Source organism: Pituophis catenifer, unplaced genomic scaffold, assembly GCF_029215685.1.
Source record: "Pituophis catenifer annectens isolate HBS135680 unplaced genomic scaffold, rPitCat1.0.hap2 SCAF_3, whole genome shotgun sequence".
Lineage (NCBI taxonomy): Eukaryota > Metazoa > Chordata > Lepidosauria > Squamata > Colubridae > Pituophis > Pituophis catenifer.
The window spans coordinates 181,662,199-181,682,839 of NW_027256883.1; the positions used below are offsets into that span (position 1 = coordinate 181,662,199).

Consider the following 20,641-nt stretch of genomic DNA (forward strand, 5'->3'; position numbering starts at 1 on the left):
TGGAATACCAATGGGCCTGTATATAGCCTAGAGCAGATGTCAGCAACCTGCAGCTCCTGAGCCACATGTGGCTCTTTTGCCCTTCTCCTGCGGCTCCATGTCACACCGCCCGTAGTTATGTTTTTCAGCAGTTCCGACTGATCTCACCACTGGCTCACCCCACCCATCGCCCCACCCCTCTCAGTCACTACTCACCTGACCTGAGAAGAGACTCGCTCTGGGCCTGCCGCGCTCGTCTTGTTGCTAGGAGCGAGTGCGGCAGGGTCGCATTGTGGCTCTGCATCCTGGGAGGAGGGGACCCATCTCCCCCATTGTGAATCACGCTATATTTTGCTGTGCTGCACAAGGCGTTGTGACAGTGCCTCATGGCCTGTCCAATGCCTCATGGCCTCCGTTTCATGGCCTGCCTGCTGCTCTCACAGTGCCTTGCATAGCGCAGTGAAATTCAGTGCATCTCCCCGAGCGTCCGAGGCGCACCCAGCACCAACAAAGGCTGGAAGTAGCCACCTGCCATTTCCTACTTCAGTTTGTCGGGCAGCGAGACCCCTGGATGAGACACCGAAGAATCAGAATCAGAATCGGAGAGAGTGGTGGGGGGGAGAGAGTGACAGAGAGAGAGAAAGAGATAAGAAAGGGGGGAGATAGAGAGGGAGGGGAAGAGGGAGAGAGAGAGATATACAGAGGGGAGAGAGGTGGGAGACAGAAATACAAAGAGAGCAGGGAGAAAGATACAGAGAGGGGCAGGGCGAAAGGGACAGAGAGATACATGGAGATACATGGAGAGAGAGCGGAGGAGAGAGGGGGAGGGAGAAATACAGAGAGAGGGAGAGATACATAGAGAAAGAGGAGAAGGAGAGAGGGGGAAAGACAGTCACAGAGAGAGAGATACAGAGAGAGAGTGGGAGAGAGATACATGGAGAGAGATACAGAGAAAGGGGGAGAGGGAGGGGGGAGAGCTATACAGAGAGAGGGAGGGGGGGACATCATTTGACATCATTTTAGATGTCAAAGGGGTTTTGTGGCTCCCAGTGTTTTTTAACAACCGGTTCTCTGCCCTAATGACCGGCTGGGTAGGCATGGCTAGGGGGTCATGTGACTGGATGGGAGTGAATGACGTCGAGTTGGCCCCAGGTTTTGTGGCTCCCGGTGTTTTCTTTTCTATGGGAAACAGATCCAAATGGCTCTTTGAGTGTTTAAGGTTGCAGACCTCTGGCCTAGAGATATTCTTAACAAAGAAAGGTATTGTTTTTCAGCATGCCAGTTTCCTCAATCAATCATTATATTTAATTAATTCTTCCATGCTGGGAAGGGTGAAGAAACAAGTTTTTGACAGGCACCTAAAAGTAGGTGTTTCCCAAAGTGCAGGAGAACACATTCCAAAATATGGGTGCTGCTAGAGGTAGCAGCCACCTGCAAACAGTCACCTGCATTCAGCAGCATTCAGTATATGCAGTACCTCCCTTGATGATCTCAATTAAGTAATCAGGTCAATAATACAAAGACAGTTATCCTGGTTTTCAGATGCTTAGGGCTTCATACCATATCCAAAATTCTGAATCTGGCTTTGTAACAAATGGATATCCAGTGTAGTTCCTTCAAGAAATGGCTAACAAATGGTTCATTCAATAACCTGGTTTCTACATTCTGTATCACCTTGCATTTTCAAGAGCAACCACAAACAGAATATATTACAGTAATCTCAATATGAAGTTACCGTACGAGCAAATGGACTACTGTTGTCAGGCCCAACCTAAAGATGACACAGCAAAATCCAATTGAGTCCAAGTCTTTATTTGCTTATATCTAGTGGATAAAATCTTAAACTAAAGCTATTCTAATGTACCAGATATATCCTGAGAGATTCTACAGTGTGGCTACCCTGAACCTACTCCCCTCTCCAGTTTAGTCGGTCTCTTAATCTGCCTCTCTCTAGGAAACTCTTGTGTTATCAAAATTTGTATCCACTGATTCTCCAGGTGCACATTCCATCACAGCTGTAAATAGGCTGTTCCTGTCCAGGAAATAGTATAGTTACCTACCAGTTGAAACAGGCAACAGTAAATCCTAGCTTCAGGGATCGCTTGGGACTCCAATGAAATGATTCTAGAAGCACTTCTAACAATGGATTTGTTCTTTCTGAGACAATGCAGCCCATTTAGAGCAGATACATTCTCCAGTTCCCAAACCTGGGAACTCAGCCATAGTGTTTTGCTGAAATTTAGTCTTACTTCACAGTACTGGCTCTCATCCACCTATTGTGGTAGGTAGTATTCTGGTTCAAAACATATACAGCTTCTCCTGATTAAGTTGTTATGGAGAAGCAGAGCCAAGTGTCATGTATACATTGATGAAACCCACCCTCAAAAGTCCTGGTGATGCCTCTGGCAATTTTCTACAGATGTTAAGTACCACTAGACATAAAATAATGCATTATGGCATCTCACAGAATAGCTGTCAAGAGTTCAGAGTCAATAGTACTATTCTTTGAGATTGCCTGTTGAGAGACCAAATGGGATCAATAATCACATTGCTTCTATCTCATTCCTGCAAGAGGTCAATTTGGCTGTGGCCAATTCTCTCCTCAAATCAGGTCTGAACTCAGACCAAAAGGGACAAGATAATCAATGCTTTCCATTAATGTTTGCAATTGCAGAGCTGCCACCCTCTCAAGCACCCCACACATAAAGGGAGTGTTTGTAATTAGATAATAGTTGATAAAATCCTCTGGATTCAAGAGGTTTTCTTCAGAGTTGGTAGGCCAACTTCCTTCAAGTATCCAGCATCACCCTGATGCTAAGTCTCACCATTTCCTGGAACTGCCAGTCACCACCCTCCAGAAGTATAATTCATATGAAGCAAGATGAGCAGGGGTTAAATGAACAAAAGTAGGGCTAGATAGGGCACCAATCAAAGTGTACCCAATCTTGGGTACACCTTTGCAAAGTTATGTAATGTCTATGATTCATAGTTTCTGTTGCTATAAAACATTATCAATATTCTTATTTTTGCTAAAGAGAGGTTTTATTTCTTACATTATACTAACATCCAACAAGCCAACGAAATGACTGAACAAAATTTTATAAGTTGTAGCCTGAGGGTTTTGTAATTAAAACATATGTAACTGAGAACTAGATTTGTCATTCTTTTCCATGAAATAGCATTATAGCACATACATAGCAATTAAGACTAGTACAGCTTGAATATAACATATTCAAAACATTACTGTACTAATTCATGGTGTCACATGAACTGCCACTCTCAGCCTTCTCCCATGTAAATAAGCACTGGAATTTTGGAAAGGTTAATACCATATTATTAATTGATTAATTTCTGTTTTCCATTTTATATTTTTAAGAAAATGTAGTCTGGCAATTTTTAAAAATCCAATAAATATGAATTTAAGAATGGAGAAGTAATAATTTGATTTGACTTTAATGATATGAATTAAGATCTTTATTTTCTCTCTCAACCAGATTGGTACTAAACTAGACTGAGGGCATCACTTAGGTTTTTGGATAAAGAAATATAGGATAAAAGAATGAGAGTAAAAAGAAATAGCATTTTAAACCTTTAATCAGAAAGCTGGAGACATATTCACACTTCAGCACAAACTACATAATAACACTGAACCCAAACAGATCACTTCAGAGGTTAAGATTATGAGAAGTTCCACAAGGAAAGTAAATACAAGCCTTTTTAAAATTCACCATAGCATAAATGAAATAGATATGTAACTTGTTTATTTCAATAGAAGGGAATGTCTGTAGCTCAGGGCTGAACTGTGGAGTTCTTGGTGCTCTTGAGCTGGGTTTTTTGCCTGCAATTGTGTTGTTAGCCAAATAATGCAAGGATATTACTTATTTGGGTACAGCATGTTGCAAACAAACAACGTTGCTCAGAAAGGAACAAGAACTCCATTTACTCATTTATCAACCTATTAGCTACTATTAATCAAACATCTATTAATACTGCAAATTCACAAAAAGAAAACTTTGATCACATTTATTTAAAAATGATGTGTTATTTTCACACTAGGGCCTGCGGGCAGCCTTAAAAATTGAATTTTTAAGAAAAAATAAAATAGCCCCAAGAATTGGTAAATCAGAATGAACCTGAAATGAACCCAAAATACAATATGAAACATTGTATTGAAATATTTGAACTGAATTGAAATACTGTATTGAAAGGAAATATAAGAATTGAGTTTATGTAACTGAGGACCTTATAGAAGTTTAGATAGCTAAAAAAAAGCATACACTAAATCATGGTGAAAACTTTGGATTTTTTGGTAACCTTTTCCTTCTTTAAAACTGCAGGTCTTTTATTTATTTCATATTTGGCTTAATTTTCCAATTTTCAGAAAAAAAATTATGCTCATATACAAAAAGTTTTATGCTCATAAACAAAATGGGCATCATTCAGAAAATGTTTAGGCTATTAAATACATATTTCAAAATAGCAATTTTTGTCTGGAAATTTTTTATTTTTTCACATGCTTGCAAAATACAGAAATAAATAAAGTATTACAATCAAGTTTAGATACAAATTTAAAAGCTAGCTTCTGCCAATTTATAAAATTCTAGCAATGGCTTTTTAAAATAATGATCACATTGATTTAGTCAGATATTTAAAATGGAGCATTCATTATTACAACTAATAAATATTGCACCATACAATTCATGGGAGGAATCTACATTACACAGACATTACATGGAATGTTTAGCCATAAATATACTTTTACTTATTGTTATACAAAATTATTATATAGACACTAAGTATCCCACAAAGGAACAGAAGGTAGTTGATGGGAAATTCCATTTATCAATATACTTGAGCTACACATTTAAGTGTTATACAAATGGCGTTCTTTTTCCACATATCTGAAGCTCAGCTTTAAATAAATATCCACAAATTGTTACTAACTATTGACAAATGATACAAAGCTAATTCTAGGACTCAGAATTGTGTAAATTAAAATGTGTTGTTACTACTATTTTGTCAAATATTTTATTTATTTTATTTACTTTACAAATCTCATGAAGTATTTTAATCTTATTTATAGAAATATATAACTTAATAATGAAATTCATGTTGTCTTTCTACAATTAAAAACCCGCTATTTCTAAAGATCATTTTCTTATTATTTCATTACTCTTACCTCTGGAAGCTCAAGAGAGCATACCACTGTTGCCCCTTATTTTATTTTATTTTATTTTACAATAATTATTACTCTGAGGCATGTTAGAGTGAGATACTATGTTCCCCCAAAAATAAGACCTGGTCTTATATTTTGTTGGGCTCCAAAATAGGCACGAGGGCTTATTTTCGGGGAAACACTGTTTCAGGATGATCAGCCTGGCTGGGTGCCCTACCTCCCGGCGCACACACAAGAGGCAGCAAGCATGCAGGACTGACGGTATCCAGCAGCAGCTGCAGCCTGCTGGACTGCACTCTGGGGCTGCACAACCTGCGCAGTGCAGGTGAACTGATTCCCTGTCCAAGCAGCAGATAGAGGCAAGGGCACGGTGGGGGGGAGGCTGGCAATCTGGCTGCGCCGTCCACAGGAGAGCTGAAGAGGTTGTAGGCCGGAGTGGGCAGTCGGCCTCAGGAGGCTTATCTTCACATAGCGGCATTGGCAGCAGATGGAGGCAGAGGTGTGGGGTGGAAGGCAGGTGATCCTGACGCATCATGGGGCTGTAGGCAAGCTGAGAGATACAAAAACGAGCCTCCCACCTGCTCTGGCACATCAACTCTTGGCTTTCCCATGGCCCGCCACATTTCGGGAAGACACAGTAGCTGTGTTTGATCTATAACTATGTTTTTCAAACTTGGCAATTTTAATGTGTGTAGCCAACTTCTTCTCATTTTTTCAGTTTAATATCAGACTGCACAAATTGGTTAATCAATTAACCAATGGAACTGATTGCCATAAGACGTTGTGGGTGCTTCATCACTGGAAGTTTTTAAGAAGAAACTGGACAACCACTTGTCTGAAATGATATAGGGACTCCTGCTTGAACAGGGGATTGGACTAGAAGACCTCTAAGGTCCCTTCCAGCTCTATTTTGATTGGAATACACCAAGTAGCCAAAATTTAAGTATTTATTGAGGAGAGAACACCCCATCCAATGGATGTTTGATTATGAACATTCAGACAGAATAAACTGCTAGACAGAAGTCATTTTTAAATCCTGCTCACATGTCACTTCCTATCAATCTCTTACAAACTAGCCCTCCAGAACAATGTTATTTATGTATGTGGGAAGTGGTAGGATCAATTAAAAATCCATTCTGCTAATGAAGAACATCTGTTGACAGGTTTATGTCATTGGATCCAAGTCTTAGGTAATCAAAATTGAATTAAACTTTTTTTTCATTTTTGATTTGTGGCTGATTAAATATGCATAAAAATGTTTCTCCATTTCAACACTGAGCTTCCTTCCCATTTGAAATACATAATTTTAACTGAAAAATTATTTGTATAAATATAACTTACATTTTAGGCTAAAAGGCATTTTTTGAAAGTCATTAAACTCTCTTTTTATGATCCTGTAATCCCTTAATTTGGGATAGAGTCGGGGCAAGTGGATGGAGCTGAGTGTTTACTGGCCAGATGCCAAAACTCATTCAATTCCATTTATGGGTTTTCTCCAACTATTCCTAGGTTTAGGAAAGAAAACAATATGCGGAGACAGAATGCCCAACATGCTATTCTCAGCCACCACAGTGGTTGAACTTAGAATATAATACATTGAAGAAATATGAGTTATGAAAAACTGAAGTTGGTTGAATTCCTCAGTATTAAAAAGTCAATCAAAAAAGGCAGAGGCCTTGAAAGCACACGTTTATAGAAAATATTTAATAAGTGGACCTGTGAATATTGACTGAAAGGGATACATTCATTTTAGATTGTTTTAAGAGTACATAAAGTATTTGAAAGCATACACGCCTTTAGGCGCTTTGTTTCCCAACATTTCCAAATCACCATATCTGGTGTCAGGACTGAGAGACAGAGCCAAAATAATAATAATAAAAAAAAAAAATACAGAAGGAGTAGTTTACTTCTAAAATACCACTATCCTTATATAAAGTGGAGGGAAACCTATCTGAGTTCACAGCTTATTTGGCAACTGAAGAAAGAAAGCAATAAATTAAAAAAATAAGGTCATGCTTGCTCAAATATCTTATTTGCTAAATGCCTAAATTATGTTTGTGACAAATCTTTTAATAACAGCCAACAGGAGCAGATCTCCTACATCTGCTCTGCATATGTAATGGAATGTGGATGACTTGGGGGATGAGGGGAAGAAATGATAACTAAGAAATAATCAGACAATATAGGCAGGAACCCTAATTGATTAAAGGTCAGAGCAAAACAATTTAGGAAGAACTTGCCCTAATTCTTCAGTCAGTTAAAAGTGTCAGTGGGAATTTTGGAGCTTCAGACTTGAAAGATTCTGTTAATGTAGCCTTACAATAAAGTTGCTCATCTAATTGTGTTTTCTGACTGGTTAACCCATGAGAACTGATATCATGGTTGAGATTCTCTCAAGGAAATTTAGGAGCACATAGAGGAATGCAGGACGGGACAGGACAAGGCAATTACCACTGAATGAGCAGAAGTTGGCTTGTAGACATAATAACATAATGTAGGCCATTACACATAAATAATAAAGTACCTAATACAGTACTAGTTGTAATCAGATAAGCCTATTGGGAAGATTACAGGACTACTTAAGGTAATGATCTTCCTTTTGCTAGAAATAGGCCAATGGTAAGCATTTGTTGGAGTTATAATTCAAAATATTTGGAAGGTACAGGCTGCCAAACTGACTGAGTTGAAGAAGCCACTGGAGCCATCTGGAGCAGCTCATCTTCACTGTATTAAGGCTACAGTTATGATCATTAATCCATATAATCTTATCAATACCATGAAGGTTGGCCTCTTGGATGCTAGAGTAGCCCTTACAGATCCTGGAAACTTGAGGGATAGAATCCCGAGATACGATCGTTTGGTTTTTTTTTACCATACCAACCAGTATCTCTCAGATGCAGCAGCATCAACTTTGAAGGTGTGAGCATTATTTTAGTAAATATTACTACATTATTGTGCTCTTGAGGTTCTGAAGCATCAAGCTGAGGCCTCTCACTGCTTTCTCCACAGAGGGAGTTCTGATTAGATAAGCAGAACATATAAGCAAACATAAACATGGACATACTGGGACCCAAAGCATTCTACAACATATGTCAAATTTTTCAACCTTCAATTTCCAAACATTAGGGGTGCTGAAAAGTTGTGACATGCCTTGGAGATTGTAAAGATATTTTGATTACTTTAATATAATTTAGATGTGCTTGGTAAATAACTACATAAATATCATAACTTTTTAACATTTTGTTTGTTTCATAAGGACTGTCATTACTTCAATGAATTTTCTAGGTATTGAGGCCAATCTAAAGACAGTGCTTTCAACTGGAACTTCTTATATGAAATTTGAGGTCAATGATAAGTCCATTCAAATAACTAACAACAAAAAGAAAAAAAAAGGCTGGTAAAGAGAAAAGCTTGCATTTCTTCCCTAAAAGTAGAGAACATGGGAGCTGAGTGTAACTGCAGAGGGGTGGAGTAACACAGAAAAATACATCCCCCTCCCCATGTGCCACAGAAAAAAACCTCAAAAAGTGGACAGAACTTGAGGATGGTCTTTAATGACCAGGCACGTTTATAGCAAAATATACCTCAGACAGTCAGACTCCAAGCTATTTAGGGTTTTGCAGTAAAAACAATCCCTTAAATTATGCCCAGAAAATAACTGGCTATCTGTACAAGACTTTTAATATCATCTGGCATTGTGCACTATGTAGAAACTTGGCCACTGATTTTTGGATTGAAATTCACGACAGTCATTATGGGCAGCTCCATGAAGACCACACTGCAGTTGTCATGGTGGAATTAAGCTATTTGTAACTTGAAAAAGAGATGACTCCCTTTCTCTAAAAATTAAATTATTTTGGCCTGTGAATTGCCCAGAAATAAGGGTGCACTTGTGTAATGCCAGAAAGTGAACAACATTTTATAAACATACATATTTCATTCTTTTCCATATCAGATTGTAGGCTCTAGTAATCATCTTTCTATTTCAGTTGCTACAGAAGCTTTTTCCGATTTGTGTATGCCACTCAGCCTTTTAGGAGCATGTCCAATAGAATTTCACAAATATCCATATTTTTGCAAATATCAAACTAATGATTTATGCCTATTAGTATATCACTATGATCCAATCTGAAATTCTATTTATGAAAAATATTATAGTATATTACAATAGAATTTGTACCTATGCCTCAGATGATAGCATAATAAAACAGAGCAAGCGTATTTGTTTAGGTCAATTAGAGTATTTGTAATACATATGTTAACAATGAATAAACATCATAAAATAGAAAATTATTGGAGATCATCCCACTCAATTGAAAAATCTGCAGTGCATAGGGCAATGACCCCAATTGTTCAAGTCTTTGCTGAAATGGAAGCAATCATCTTCCAAAATAATCCATCTGTAAAAACCTGGGAGAAGGGGGAAAGCATCTTTACCTCCAAACACTAAGCATGCTGCGGCACCATCTGTGTGATCCACATTTATTAAACTTGAACTTAAAGGAACCCAGGGCTAACAATTGCATAGAAGAAGAAAGCATTGTTCCAAAGCTTTCCTTTTCCTTCTTAAGTACCAGTAAGCGCACACACACACTCTTTCTCTCTCTCTCTCTCTCTCTCTCTCTCTCTCTCTCTCTCTCTCTCTCTCACACACACACACACACACACACCACACACACACACACACACAGTGGGTTTCAAATCCCATTGCTACTGGTTCGCTTGTGTGCACGACGCTTCTGCGCATGCACAGAGACATCCAGGTGGGTGGGTAGAGCCTCCCACCATCGCCGCTACTGGTTTGCCCGATCTGGGGCGAACCGGTAGCAACCCACCCACCCACAAATATCTCCAGCAGTTTAGCACATGGGTAAGACATTTCCTGTATACAGAGCAGTGAAATCAGCTTCAATGCCAGTTAGAAAACATTAAAAATTCCTGAAGAAAAAAGTCAAAAATAATCAACTATCATTTAAAATAAAACTTTACTAATTAATACTTGTCAGGTTTAGCTGCTTTACTTATTAGGAATCTTGAAATTTGAGAATACCCTGAATACTACATTCAGCTTTCACTCTCTGCTAGCCTCCTGGAGATACAATAATCCAATAGGGACTTTCCTTGGGAGGTGAAGGTAGTTTGGAAGAAAATTCAAACTGACCTATCAGTGATATGGATTCCATGTGTTTTGGGTGATTTCTACACCACCTGTCTAGAATAAGGTTGGATGGAGGAAAATTATACTGGGTTGTAGATTCACGACACTTTTTGTCCAAACTCGCCTTGCGGTGAGATGGGCAGCAAACAAATTTAATAAATAGTCTTTGACTGCAGTCATGATCTAAAAAGTGGGGAGAATTGTCTGCATCCTTCCAAAAGCTCTTTCAGAATTTTCTAATATTTAGCTGAAATCTGGATGCTTAGAATGGATGCAGTGCTTCTAATCCTACCATTCCATGCCCCATATTTACAAATCTCAGGCCATTTCTGCATCAGAGTTTCACATGTAGAGACATTTTTTCCATTTGAACTTTGCTAAACATAACACATACTCTTTCAACAGATATATGAATCGCTTTTCAAAACTCTTATAATCATGATTACTTTCATTGGATGTGCTCCAGTTTGTCATCCACAATTAATGACCTAGTACAAGGATACCTACAATGTTACATCCATTATTGGAAACAGCACTCCAAAGGTGTCCTAATAAACCCAACTTTTAATCTGGTGATCTGAATATTATTCGTTTACCAAACTACCTTATGAGTGTTAATTGGTGCAATATCATAGATGTAAACTGTACACTTAATTTTAACCTTCCAGCAATTTCTTGTTGTATAAAAAAGTCTTCAGTAAACAATTTCAAATATATTGGCTATACCATGAAAATATACTGCTTTCAATGTTGCTGGTTAACAAGACTATGAGGAAAGGTAGGGGCTTTCTATAAACACTGACAAGAATCCCCTTCCACGTTTTAGAAAAAAACAGAATATCCATCCCTTTATTAAAACATATACAAAAAAAAAAGACACTAACATATAAAAAGCAAAGAAAGCAAATCCCATTAATATGGGGGGGTGGGGTGGGGGAGAGAAGCAAGGAGGAATGATTCAGATGACAACCCCATTGTAAAATATTAAGTGGTAACAGAGCTTCCAATCACAAACAATAGGTCTGAAACAAACCAGGTAAATCCAGGTCAAATAAGAGATGCAACTATATTTGAGCTGTAAATCAGTTGGGACTAAGAACTGACGCCCAAGAGAAAGTCTAATGTGGCTATTCATTAACTACCCCCCCCCACCAACATTGCCTGCAAGCACAATAATCCTTATTTTTGTTAGTAGCTTTAGCTACATTTCTTTCTCCTCAACAAAAGCATGCAACATAAACATTAGAAAAGATGGTGAAAGATCTTTAGCACAAACAATGTTTTGTTACAAAAAGGTCATAATACGAGAATTTGAAATCTACCCTAATACAAATTTACAGAGATATCCCACCAGTTTTAGGACTTTGTATGGTGCTTGTTAAAATTACAGCCTTGTAAAGATTTACTACCTTCAATCATTGCCTCCACTGCAAGAGGAGAGCAGGCCTTAGTTTATGGTGGCAAAAACAACAACAACAAAAAATAGCACTTTTCCCCACTAACACATTTGATTAAAAGGGCACTAGCTTTTGTAAACTGCAGCACACTTCATCACATGGCTGGACTCTTTGGGGAGGAACGGAAGACAGGATGCAGGTAGGTCGTGAGGAAGATTACAAATATATCCATTAAGAATCATACCGCGTCAAAAAAAAAAAAAAAAAACCAAACAAAAAAACCACCCTATCAGCTTATTGAGAGCTTCTGAGACGGTCTGAAACCTTTCGATGCGAGTTTCAATTTTTCTCTCTTAATGTTAAAATCCCAACGCTTTTCCAAAACAGCCTTCAGTCGGACTCCCTTTATGTGCACAAGGTGAAGCGGCAGAAGAGGCTTGCCTGCGCTCTTTTTTCCTTCCAAGCCTTTTACAAAGAGAGAGCGGCTACGTAACAGTGGCATTTGCCCTGGGCTTCATTCAACGGCCAGAGATCGACAATCGCGTCCCTTTCCCCTTTTCCTTCTGCATTGAATCCCCACCCCCTTCTCGAAGGAGCTCCATCGCACCGAAGGGCAGAGAAGCATGTAACCGACAGAAGAGACGGTCTTTAGCTGGCCGGGTAACGAAACATCTGCTCAGAGAGCCCCAAGGACTCCGGAGGGACACGGTATGAAGCATTTCCCTCCGAGGGGGCCTGGGAGTACCTAAACAGGGCTGTCGGGGGGCGGAGGGGGGAGGTCGGGAGGCGGAAACATCCAGGCCACGCGAAGGGACGGCAGCGAGGGGTCTTCCAGATGGCCGCCCTGGTTATTAACGGATTAAGGGCTCGACTGGGGAGAGGAATATACAGGAATATTCCCGTGGAAGTCCTCCATGGCGAGATGTTTTTTGTTTTTTACCTCTCGTCTTCCCCTCTGAATGAGTTCAGACACAAGGCACGCAGGGCGAGGAAGGAAGGACGGACGGGTCAGCCTTGAAGAAACGGAACAAGCCTTTCCCACAACCCCTCAGCGACTCTCACGACGCAACCCGGAACGTACCTTTACAGGGAAGACACCGCGCAGGTGATGGTCAACCTCCAACAGCAGCAACAGCAGCAGCATGTGTAGAAAAAAAAAGACAGACAGAGAACTGCGCAAGCGCACTGCGCCCCAATGCGCGTCTCCCCGGCTGGCGCGCAACCGCAGTTCTTGGTCAGTCTTTTAACAGAAGAAAAGGGCAGATTTGGGTTGAAAGGGGAAGCGGGCCTCGGGGACAGGACAGGGAGAGGCTGAGGCGGGAGGGGGCGGGTCGATGGGAAGGGGAGAAAGTTTTGCCTTCGCGCTGAAGGGCGACATAGACGACTCGGCGGCTGCGATGGGAGCGACTCACCTGTTGTTTTAGGGATGAGGAGAGCCGGGTTCACACGATTTTAGTGATTTTAGGCTAGTCCTTTACTTTCTGCACAAGTTGCTTCTTAGGAGGGGATTTTTAAAGAGCAAGCAAGATAGAGATAATCGAGCGATGGGAGCGATGAGGTCTGGAGCTCTTAAAAGAAAAATACATATAAATAAAATTACTACGTTAATGGAGGTGGGGATAGATGGCTTATGGTGCTGTGTAAAGATAACAGGTAACAGTAACAGAGTTGGAAGGGACCTTGTTAGCTTAGCTAGGGGAGCTAGGTTACTGTTGTAGTTATTTCTTACTCTTCCACATAGACTATCAATTTATGGATCACAGGCTTTCTTATTCAATCTGCTTTTGGATTATGGATTTCCTGTCTGGCGCTCTTAGAGGGTCAGATTAGGGAATCATATCTCTTCATCCCTTATTCTTAACACTGGTACACCACAGGGTTGTGTGTTGGGTCCCTTACCCCAGTCCATTGATGTCTAACCTTTTTGCCGTTTGGTGCCAAAAGCGGGGGGGGGGTGTCACACGCGGGCATGCCCATACCCGTAATTCAATGTGCTCCATCCAGTGTGCTGCATGCATGCGCAACCCCCACTTTTGGCACGTGATGGCACGGTGGGCCTGGTAGGCCCATTTTTCACCCTCCCCAGGCTTCACAGGCTTTCTAGGAGCCTGGGGAGGGCGAAAACAGCCTTCCCGACCCCCCCAGAGGCCCTCTGGAGGCCGGAAACAGCCCATTTCTGGCATCCAGTGGGACCAGAAGGCCCTTTTTTAACCTCCCCAGGCTCCAGAGGCTTTCTAGGAGCCTGGGGAAGGCAAGGCCCCCCCTGCCAAGGCCGGAAACAGCCTGTTTCCCGACTTCCAGTGGGCCTGCCATATCAACATACTTAATTGCTGATGTTTTCTTTCTCATTAGTTATTTCAAGAAACAATGAGTAGCTAAAATCGTTTGATCTAATGGCCTTACTAAGAATCAATGGAATCTATGCTATTTAGATAATAATCGTTCTGTAAACAGTCTAGAAAAGACTGGATTTAAGTATTGTAGTCGTTTTAGAGAACTGTCTTAGAATAGCCAAAATATAACTGTTGAGAAACCATTTACTGTCTGACCTACAAAAAGAACAGAATTGTTTAGTAAGAATTGGAAGCTCAGGGTTCTTTTGCTGTCACCACTGAGCTGTAGCAGTTTTATATGTAGCTTTCTTCAAAGTATTTGCTACACAAAAAAATTCTAAATTTAAATCCATGGATAGAATGATATGACCAACGGAGCTTTCTCATAACCAAAGCAATAAAACCATTGTTAAACAAATAATTATGTTTGATATATCATCCTAGCCATTTAGGGAATATATGAAAAGAGCAAAATATTACGAATCACATGTGAACTTTACAATTGATACTATTACAGAGGAAGATTATTATGCAAGAGCAAGTAGAATTTTTTTTCTTTTTCGACCCAGTAATGAGATTAAAAATGAACTTTAAAATCAGTGTTATGGATATGTCCAGAGTCAAACTCATCCATGAAAACTCACTGGGTAATTCTGGTTCACTTGGTATTTCTCAGCCTAATTTACTCAGTGGTACTATTGGAAGAGAAAACAGATAATACTATACATATTTCCTTGACGCTATATACGAAAGATATATACATCCAGCAGTTTGGCAGTTCGAGTGTCACAGGCTCAAGGTTGACTCAGCTTTCCATCCTTCTGAGGTCAGTAAAATGACCGGATTGTTGGGGGCAATATGCTGACTCTAAACCACTTAGAGAAAGCTTACTGTAAAGCACTGTGAAGCAATATGTAAGTCTTAAGTGTTATTGGTATTTATTTGTAGCCTGCCTTTATTTAATTTTTACAAATAAGGCGGCAAACATATCCACATATCTTCCTCTTCCTATTTTTGCAACAACAGCCCTGTGAGTTGGGTTGAGCTAAGAGGGTGACTGTCCCAAAGTCACCTAGCTAGTTTTCATGGCTAAGGTGGGACTTGAACTCAAGCTTTTCCACTTTCTAGGCTGGTGCCCAAACCACTAGACCAAACTGGTTCTCTTGCCATTCCAACTAGTAACATAAACAAAATGTATTCTGCAATGATCTTAGGATATATTTATATGAAATTTAGATTTCTGCTTTGCATTATGCAGTGTTTCAGATAGATACCCCCAAATTAAGGCTTTTGTTTTTATTTTATGCTGTTCAAATAGTAATGAAACAAACTGGCTCTTCCTAGATCTAAATACTTTCTATTAATTAATCTAATAAATTAAACTAACTACAGTGCAACTTAAGGGAGTTTTTATTTAATTCATAGCCAAATATGATATTAACCTATCCACATACTGTACAAAATGAAGCTTCTGACCATATTCATTTGCAATAATTGACAAGGATGGGAACGCCCATTAAAAAGTCAAATAGATAAAAATAGAAGATAAATATATACATTGAGTAAATATAATGGTTTTGAAGCCAGTGGTGGTTTCAGTTGACTAATAAATAGTTAACCTGATAAGAAATGCATTGTACTATTCTTATTAAGAGATTAAGTACACTGTATATTTTAACATAAATGTTTAAAATTGTCTTCTGAAATTATAAATTTTATTTTTAAATGATATGGGAATCTGTAGACTTAGAAACAATAATTTAATTTAAAGGAGACCACTCTGATTGATAATACAGGCCATTTTCAGTTATAGTCTACTTTTTTACAATCATAATAGATCTGCTGCCTGCTAACTAGTAGTTAACTCTTGTGTGGCAGTTTATTTAAATGCATTTTAAATACATGGTCTGAGAGCTGAAGGTATGTCAAATTATAGGATGCTTCATGTCTGCAAAGTAATAGCAGAAAGGTCAGACATTTATTTATTTAGTGTATGGCATACAATGTCAGGGAAATTTACAAATGCTAGACACAATGCAGTCTTGACAGCCTTCATCGCTAGTTCATTCTGTTCAGCGCTTGCCTGCTTATGCTTGGTGCACCAAAGGGAGCAAACTAGCTTACACCAGCTGACTAGCAGAGCTCAGGTTGCTGGCTCTTCCAGGCTCCTCTGCCAGTCTTGCCTCGCCTCGTATTATGTTGCCTCATGTCGGCCAGGTCCAATGCCAACTTCTGCTTTCTGCACACATACGAACGCAGCAAGGTTTTCCCCACCAAAATGGTACCTATTTATTGCTTGCTTTCAAACTGCTGGGTGGGTAGGAGCTAGGGTATGAGCGACGGGAGCTCACCCTGTCTTGTGGAGCTGGCCTTGAACCACTGGAGTACAAACCATTTCTAGCCAGCAGTTTCAGCATCATTAAGCCGCTGCGCCACCGCATCCCCAGGTCAGACATATTCCCCATACAGGCTTTGTCTTAGCATCTACCAGAATATAAAGAAAATAAGATTAGAACTGAATTAATTTTGTACAAGTTTTATATTTGGTTTATTTTCTGTACAGTTAAACTAAATTTAAACAACTGAATTTTTTAATATCAATTTCAGCCTTCCTGAAAACAAGCTTTCTCAAATATGGCCAAAGTGAAGAGTACTTCTGCTATGTATATTATTGTAATCCAGTTGCTAATCCAACATAATGAATCTAATTGCCTATTGGAAAAGAGAAATATAACATAGATAATGGGAAACAATTATAAAAACTATTCATACTATGTATGTTATGGATTACTACTAAAACTGGCAAAACTAATTAATAAAATATCACTTGTAAAGAACTATATAATTTACTTCAAGTAGAATAAGGAATATTTATACTTGCTGTTCTTTTTAATTTTTATGATGATCAATGGGCAGGTCTTTCAGATTGCGAGCTGGGAAACTGTAAGAGGTAGGCTCTTCCTGGGTGGTTAAAACTGCTTGGGAGGTGACTTGTGGTTGGATCCATTAGCTTCTTTGAGGAATGGGGTGGTCCCTGTGACTCTGAAGGACACAGTAGCATGTTCCCTCTTTAAGAAGCTATAATTCTGAACAATTGTTGTCCAGTCTCCAACCTTCTTTTTTAGGGAAGATTGTTGAAAAAGTTGTGATGCAACAGTTCCAGAGTATCCTGAAGAAAATAGATGATCTGGACCCATTCTTGTTGGGTTTCAGGCCAGGACACAATACAGAGCTGGCATTGATCATGCTTTTTTGATCAGAATTAATGTAGCTTCTTCTTAGACATGGATCCTGCACCCTGACATTATTCCCCAAAGATCCATATAGTCTGTTTTGTATGGTTTTTCTGGATACATCTGTTCTTTTATTTTTCTGGCTTTGATATGTAAAAGATCCAGAATTGGGTGTTCTTTAAATCTATGTAAATATGTACAAATTTATGTGAATAAATAAATAAATGTATATTTGCTATATATGTCTGCCGTTGGCATGCAAGGAATTCATTTTGTACAAATCTTTCAATATTGAATATCAATAACATATTTCCTGTGAAATGCCAAGCTTGACAGCAGTTTCTCTTTAAGTGAACTGTTAGTTAATCTATTCATCAACCTTTCCCATGTGAAACTTGTCAGTTACTGTCACAGGTGTTCACTTCATTGCTGTTCATACAAACAAGCTATTCCAGGTCCATCATCTTTCTATTTTTTGACCTAGCAATGCACAGTATTTAACATCAACATACTCATTAGATAAACCACATAATTCAACAGCGAATTTCAATTGGAGGGACTCTTTTGGCAGTCAAAATTCAATCATAGCATAATACTTAAAGCACATTGCTCAATACTTTTCTGCAGACTTCCATTTCACAAATAATACAATCTTTAAAGGTAAAGGTTCGTTCTCCGAGCTTGTGGGTTGGTTTCCGAACATTTCATTACCAGACTAGGTAACATCTTCATATAGGAGGAAGTGTAGCTGTTCGTGGGTCGATGATTGTCTCCCAGCGAAAGTCTCCCAGTGGTGAGCAAGTTTAAGCATTGCACGCCCTTGTAGCTTTGCTATAGTGGCGAATATCTGTAGCTCAGGTATAGGATGAGGGTAAAGGTTCGTTCTCTGAGCTTGTGGATTGGTTTCCGAACATTTCGTTACCAGGCTAGGAGAATGAACCTTTACCCTCATACACCTGAGCTACAGATATTCACCAGGATAGCAAATACAATCTTTTTCCACAATAGTTTCTTCCCAACTAAAGTGAAAGAAAGATGCTAAGGAACACATCAGAGCTTTTAGTGCATCAGTATTGCCATCTGCTGGCGGTCTATACCGTTGGAAGCATTACTATACTTGTCATTCAACCTACATATAGCAAAACTGACATATTTGTCATATTTCAATAAAAAAATTAAAAGGTTTTAGCATGATGTTATAATTCAGTTACGGAAGGATTGTATCTTACATCTATTTAGATTTAGTTAATTCAAACTAATTACTTCTCTTAATAATAGCAATAGCACTTAGGCTTATATACCGCTTCACAGTGCTTTTACAGCCCTCTCTAAACAGTTTACAGAGTCAACATATTGCTCCCAACAATCTGAGTCCATATTTTACTGACCTCGGAAGGATGGAAGGCTGAATCAACCTTGAGCCTGGTAAAATTCAATCTGCCAAATTGCAGGCAGCCGGCAGTTAGCAGAAGTAGCCTGCTGCAGTACTGCATTCTAAACACTGCGCCACCGTGGCTCAGTGGGTAAATTAAAAACAATTCATCTTGCTTTCTCAGTATATATTTTGATAAAAGAAGACATACCAGTTCTAGTTTGTGTATTCTGTTGACTGCATATTATTTCTATTTCTGATGTGCACTGGAGCATGAAATACAAAAAATGAATTATGTGAAAAATCTTTATTAAAACATTTTTCCAGTCTGACTTCTGGAACTAGTCGGATTACATTTATTTCTTTAGACTTCTTGCTGTGTTTGCAAATAAAAGCTAAACTTCCCTAAAGGATTCAAATAGTAATAAGTGGGACAGTCACAATGTGGAAAGGTGAGATATACATAAAACAAGGGGTCATGGATACCTAGTCAACCTCTTTTCCTCTTTCCATCTCTTTTCCCTACTCTTGTTCAGGCTTGAAATATCTTCCAATAACATCTATTGCTAGATTAAAGGATAAAATTAGAACATTCTCTAATTAATCGCTAAAAAAGAAAAATATGTCTGCTGTTGCTTTACAGGAAAGGGACAGGGTATTTCCGCTCCTTTTCTTACAGGTAGTCATCTGGATGAAACAAGTAAGCACATTCTGTTCCCTAGGCCAGGGTTCTCAGATTATTTAAATTTCAGGGAACTCTGGAGTTCTGCAAGCAAGTAATGAGGTTCTGTAAAGAACAGGGGAAAAAGTTGAATCAAAAGTAGGTTGATGGTGTCCATAGTAATTTTTCTAAGATACAGTAGAAAGAATGGGGTTTGTCAGTTGACATGCAGAAGTTTCTCCCCAAGGGCATTTTGCACATGATATATCATCACTCTGTGTCTAAAAGGTAGGAAGACAGATTTTTTTAAAGTAACAGTTTGACCTGAAAAAGTTTGAAAAATCCTGCCCAAGTACTATGCCTTTGATGACTGAAATCATTACCAATTACATGTAGGTTTAAATGTCAGCTGGAAATAAATAGTTTGTGTGGTTTTATTGTGGCTAATAACAGTGGAATTCAGCACACTGTCTGTTTTGGAAATTAATGGTCTTTGAGAGATTAGCAGTGCTAAGTGTTTGCTTGTTTTCTCATACATAATCTATAGATTTGTAGATAAATGTGGGGGAAAGTGAATTTCTAGTATAAATTTCCCTCAAAAAGACACTGATTCAGGAAAAAGCTAAAATAGTCTAACACTTGAGAAAGCATGGAGAGGGTAGTAATTTGAAATGCAATGCCATAATTTTTCTTTTGCAAAATTAAGATTAAACATTAATTACAAATTCAGCACTTCTACTATATTGTTCTACTTTTATGTTTTAAGCAAATTTCCATGCAGCCATTAAGTTGGATCAATCTCTGGCATCTAAACAGACTAATGCTTTCATCAACCAATTTCCCAGGAGAATTTTCAATTCTTTAAAGGATAATCTAGTAAATTCTCTGACCTTTCTTATGCTTTATCTGTTCTTTTACTTCTTTAAAACTTGCCAATCTTTTTCTAGGCCAATCTTTTGCTAGTCATTGACCAAATATGTAAATACTACTACTACTTTCTACACTTGCCTTCTTTGATTATATATCCAGATATTATATATCTGCTTGATCTACACATCAAGGAAGCAATCAATTTTAATTTCCTCCAAGCAAATGATTCTTTTTCTAGTTCATGGTATTCTTAGTATCTGTCTCTAAATTTGAAAGTGTTTCCCTTCATTCTATAGTTGTTCCTTAATAGCTAGCTTGCATTTTCAAACACTACCACTTAAAAGTCTATTGCTTAGTTATTCTGAGCATTTTTGTTACAGAAATAACATTATCCTTTCATTATCTTGTTTAATTTATCATTACTTTTTTCCATATTTTTTTTACAAACTTAGACTCTAGCAT

At 38.7% G+C, this 20,641-nt stretch overlaps 1 protein-coding gene across 2 annotated transcripts in view; it reads right to left on the reverse strand.

The window, feature by feature from the left end:
* The window catches only part of NDRG3 (NDRG family member 3), a 36,800-nt gene extending 23,932 nt beyond the window's left edge, over window positions 1–12,868 (reverse strand). For both annotated transcript variants that reach the window (XM_070941643.1, XM_070941642.1), the window contains exon 1: window positions 12,792–12,868. The gene's annotated coding sequence lies outside the window, so the exon portion shown is untranslated. The remainder of the gene's footprint in view (window positions 1–12,791) is intronic.
* Window positions 12,869–20,641: the final 7,773 nt, after the last annotated feature.